The following is a 6,066-nucleotide window of genomic DNA, read 5'->3' on the forward strand; positions in this document are numbered from 1 at the left end:
CACCACCACCACCACCACCACCACCAGCACCACCACAATACCTCATTGCTTTTTTACAGCCACCAACTCTAACAGGTACTCTTTAGGAACCCTCAAGCTACCCTTGCCAGGGAAGCAGGTAATCTAACTGCAGATATTCACTTTCCCTCCTTGTCTCCAACTCCATCTCTCATTCTCTCCTCTAGATCTGTGGCAGACCACCTGCCTTTGCCTACCCTCTCCCTCTGCCCTCATTTCCAATCTATCACTTAGATTTTCTCCTCCAGCCTTCATCCTGTTTTCCTAGACTCCAACTCCTGTAGGCTTTCTCTGGGAAACCACCAACAGAGCCTGATGAGGAAGCAAGTCAGCCATTTAAGAAGGCAAGCCAGCTTCAGATATTCACTCTTTCTCCTCTCCTCCATACTCATCCCCTGGTTCCCGTTCCAGTTCTGGTTCCATACCCAGTTCTGTTGCAGACTATGTGTTGTGGAAGCCTCCCTTCACGCTCTGTTTCCATTCCTAGGAGACCAAGCAGATCCTAACAGAACATCCCTTTTTCCTCTTCACTGTGGACAAACTCAGTACCCCAATCCTAGTCCACCTCCATTTATAAGTGTCAGTTTTCAATACCTAGGAACACATTTTATCCATAACCTCTAGTGGCTGCATATATCAAGATCCAAGTAGAATTTGTTATCAGGCAATACACAATGATCACATTCTCCTGATAATCACATCTACCCACAGTGACAAAACCAGGTATAAGCATCTAACATTAAAATCCTTCCAAATCCAGATACATAGATTCCAGAAATACTATTAGTATTGATTATTATTAAAAACACACTATTGTTATAGATGAAAAGTAATCAGGATATATCAACCCTACCATAGTAGGCCCTAAATATTTCAACATAGCTGAAACATAAGAGAAAGACCTTAAAATAGTCTTCATGAATGTGCTAGAAGTGCTTAGAGGAAAAAAATAAATCTCACATTCACAGAACCCACATGGCTCTGTACCAGTTGAGGTTCTTTGCCCAGAGCTGAATGGAGAAAATAACACAAGTCCCCCATCCCTAACCCAGAAGCTATCTCCAATTGATAACCACTTGTAAATGAGAACTTAGTTTCCTCTTGTATAGTCTCACTGGAGAAACAAATTAGACATAAGAGTAGCTTCCATGCCCAGCAGTAGGTGGATGGCTAACAGAGAATGAATGCAACAGCATCGTTGGAGGTTCCTTGATGCATAATACCATGTAAGGGCTCTTCTTTAAAAAAAAAATCTTATTTTTCATTTATATAATTATTTCCCTTTCTATTTTTATACTCCAGATCCTTTGTATACATTCTATGGCTTTTTAATTTATTATTTTGTATGTCATTCTTGAGTGTGCAAGGAACATCTATTTTCAAGACAGAGAGACAGGGAGGGAGAGAGAGAAGGTAAACCTCTTTCAAAGGACTGAGTTTCCTTTGAAGCACCCATGTCAGGTAGATTGCAGTATCCTATAACTCCATTTCCAGGACTATCTGATACCTCTGGCCTTGTAGGCAACTGTATTCACATGCACATATCCAGCTACACACACATAAATAATTTCAAGTCTTAAAACAGTGTATTAGACTGAATGATGATACCCTAAAAATATCTATGGTCTCATCCTTGGAACCTGTGAGTTTTATATGACAAAGAATACTTTGTGCTTGTGACTGAATCAGGGATCTTAAGATGCCGTGATCTTAGATTATTTCAATTGACACTGTGTAATGATAGATCCTCCCAAGGTCAGTCAGAGGAGAAAGTAATATCTGGGCAGAAGGAGAAACCAGATTCAGCCATAGCTAAGAAGTGTTAGCTGCCTCCTGAAGCTGGGAAACAGGGTTGGAATCTCTCTGCTGACTGCCAAGTCCTTGAATTTAATCTTCTGAGATGGATTTTGAATTTTGGACCTTAGAACTCTGGGAATAAATTCATATTTGTTTTAAAACAAATAGTATATAAATTTTTCCTGTATATTGTTTTTATGTGCTTAGAGACTGCAATGGGTGAGTAAGCCATGAATTAGCTTCTGGTTTGTTCAAAATACTTCTGAAATGGATACATAATATTCACAGTTTGCTGAACTTTGGAATACGTTCTATTTTGGAAACTGTAGCTGCACATAACAACTTTTGTCTATAGGGTAATCACACATTCATACTCCATCACAGTGATTGGATTTCCTCTCTGTAACTTTAGGAAGCATTGAAATATGCATAATGAGTATAAAGACATGTTAGTTAAGTCTCATTATTTTGTAGATGTTCAGAATTAATCCTTGATTATTATCAGTCAGTCCATATAAGATATATACAGGTTTCTTTAAAATTATGATGTAATGATCAAGATTTTAAGTACACAACAAAATCAAATTTTCTACAAATTTTCTTCATATATTTTGAACTTAGAGATTTTTTTCTCTGTATTTCAAACTCACTCTCTGTGAAATATTCACTAAAGCATTTGTGTTGTAAAGGTGTGAACTTCTTTAGACTTTCATTTCTTCTTCTTCTCCTCCTCCTCCTCCTCCTCCTCCTCCTCCTCCTCCTCCTCCTCCTCTTCCTCCTCTTCTTCCTTCTCCTCCTTCCTCCTCCTCCTCCTCCTCCTCCTCCTCCTTCTTCCTCTTCTTCTTTCTTTTTCTTCCTCCCACTCTCTTATTTTCCTTCTTCTTTTCTCCCCCTAATTCTCAACTCTTCAAGTTTCATGGATTAAAAACACACTTATAAATTTATATTTATTAGAAATAAGTACAGATTTTTGGACCCACAAATTTTATGAATGTTCACTTATCAGGCTGTATCTTCCTACACAGGCTGCTCTTGACAGACTCATGAAAACTGAGAGTAAACATGGTTATACTTTTCATCTTTCTAGGAATCATGGGTATAATCAGGAAGTGTGTATAGTATAGTCTTTTTTTCAGTTGAGAAAAATACTTCACTTGCTCAGTAATTTTATTTTTACCAAAATGCTTTAAAAATCAACTACCAATTGGTTATATCTGAGTCTTGTACTCTATTTTTAAGTCAGTAAAAAGAGAATCACACTAAATCAAATAGAGTGCTCTTTTTTACCTACATACCTATCTTTCTGTCTGTCTGTCTGTCTGTCTATCTATCTTTCTATCATATATCTTCTTTCATCTATCTCTATATCTATCATTTATCTATTTTAATATTCTATTAAGATTACAGAAATGTAGCTATGAAACAGAAGAAAGGAAAAGAGAAACATTTCTAATGCATACCATAGGAAATCCTCTGGAATATGTTTCTACACTGAATGAAATTTATTTTCTTTATTATACATACTGAAAATAACCTGATCAAGGTGATTTGTTCCTTTCTATTCTTCTTCTTTTACTTTTCTTTTGGTATCTCAAGAATTCTAAGTAGTTGTTAAAAATACATAAATTCAAATAACAAGAATGGAAAAGAATATAAACTTTGACTTTTTTTAGAAGTATTGTAGAAATCCCTATATTCTATTCTGTCTCAGTTTGAACTGTTCATACAGTCCAGTGTTGGTATGAATACTTTTGAAGATAGGCAAATCTATTATTTGTTACTTCTAACTGACAAATTCTCCCTCATCTGGCTGAATACTGCATCTATGATTTGTTCCTAACTATGAATTCTGACTGTTCAGAACATACTGTGCATTTCTTACTTCTTGAAGATAGCAGTCAGTCCATTTGTTCTAATCTGAACTTTTCAATATGATGTAACTATGAGGACCATCTTGTGTCATCATTAGGCAGTCTACAGTTGGCATTGTCACTCCATTTCTTTTATCTGCCCCTCTGCCACGACCAGGATGAAACAGGTGCCCAGGTAGCTTTCATCAGTTGTATATGTAGTACTAATATTATTTTCCTTGAAATTAATAGACTTCTCTAATAGTGTTATTACTTTGTGATAGTTTTCATATAACTACATAGCACTGAACATAGCATACTAGCAGTTAAAAGCATACATAATTTTCATTTATTATGAACTACAAACCAATTCATCATCTAAAATTCCACATTAGTTTTCTTTATTTCATGATCTCTGACAGCCTAGTTACTATTGATTATTAACAATCATTAAAAAGGTTAGTTTGGCAACATTTGCTTTTAGATTAACCACGAGGATTACCACTAATTATTGTGTTTTTCCCATTTATGTGTGTGTTGTCTGCCTGATAACATAATCTTGAATATGCCTGAGAGTTGACACAATTGGCCTTTTCTAGTTTTAGAGCATTGGACACTCTCACATCCCCAGTCTCTTGGCAACTCTCCTGTTGTCCTTGATTTCTTAAAGATTACTGACAGTGTTTTCATCATCTCATCTGCAACTTCTTTCAGCACCTTGGGATATTATTCATAAGGAGACTTGAACTCATTTGAAGTGTGAGGTGCTTTCTATTATCTTCTCATCTATTCTGGAATTCAATTCTCTCCTAACGATGTTTGTTCTAACCTTCCAGTTTTCAGATCATGCTTCTTGATAGAGAAGTTGAGGAAGAAGAACTGAACAGTTCTGCTTATGTTTCGTCTGACATTACGACATCTTTCCTAGGCAGTGAATACAGCCCTTGTTCCTGTTCTAAAACCAAATGGTGATATTAGCAAGAACAACAAGAGTCGATTTTCCACATTTTTATCATTGATAATTAAAGTACTAATAATGTTAACTATTGCCTTAATTAGTTCTTTCTCTTTTTCTCTCTTTCTTTCTTTGCTGTGACAACTGGAGAATCATTAAAGTAAAATTTCATGAAAGAACTAGCATATGAGATAAATCAATGATGAGGTAAAAAGTTCTGAGTTTTTATAAGCAATATGAAGATTTCTAAAAATACATAATTTTTACTTTAGCTCTGAAATGTAGTTACTCTAAAATCAAGAGCTGGGCTTGTTTTCAAACCAAAGAATAAAATTTCATTGTGAAATCACTGCAAACTTTATTAGTGATCTGAACTTCATTTTCTAAAAGTCCAATTTTTAAACATATTCTGCAAGATTATAAAAGGTGTTTCCAAAACCCCTTAAAGATTTTGAAATCCTGCACAAAGACTCTGGGCAAACACTGTGGAGACAAGATCTTGTGAGCTATAAGACCTGGCTATTTAGTTTCTCATGTCAAAGTAAAGACAAATGTTTTAATGTGTTTTAAATACTTTTAAAGCAGGATACAAGACCCTTTGATTTATTTTCTATTTGGAATTTAGAATATGGTATGCATTGATTTCTTAACATATGGTTAAATAGATTTATTTACACAGGTTTTATTATAGCAAGTAGGTGTCAATATGTAGACATTTACATATAATTTCTGTCTAAAAGATACATTAATTAGCAGCTCTGCATACAAATAGACACTTTCATTAAATCACTTAAAACCGTGTATGTATATATGTATATGTACATATATATATAAACATTTTGAGATTTTGTATAAAGTGTTAATGTTTTAGAAAATGTGACTATTTTTTATGTATAAACATCTGCCAAAATAATGTATTTTCAGAGAAAGTAGTTGAAAAGTTTGGTCTTCTTAAAGGTAAATTTAAAATGTATGCAACATGTTAATAAAGATAGCATTGTATTAATATCAGTTTCTCGTGTTAAAAAATTTAATGTCTTTCATGGAATCTTGATGCAAATAAATTTTATTTAATAAGAATTGCCCTAAACCTAAAATTATATACAAAACAGGTTCCTATTTCAAAGTCATATGTTAAAAATCATCACGAAATAAAATTAGTAGTAATAAAACATAAGGGATGTTTATGATACTGCATTTCCAAATATATACTGAATTATCTTCTACAACACACATGGTTAGGAAGTTATGGAAAGGCTTATACACAGTGATGGATACCTTCCTGGGATGTAAGGACGGGTTATCACCAGACACCAAGAAATACAACTAAACATTCACCAACAGCCCATGGGATTTAAGACTGTTGCTTGCAAAGGCATTCTCCTGGTTCAGACTTAGTCCAAGTAGGCTGTCAACATGACTTATGTCACCCTTGCTCCTTCTGTG

Source organism: Mastomys coucha, unplaced genomic scaffold, assembly GCF_008632895.1.
Source record: "Mastomys coucha isolate ucsf_1 unplaced genomic scaffold, UCSF_Mcou_1 pScaffold7, whole genome shotgun sequence".
Lineage (NCBI taxonomy): Eukaryota > Metazoa > Chordata > Mammalia > Rodentia > Muridae > Mastomys > Mastomys coucha.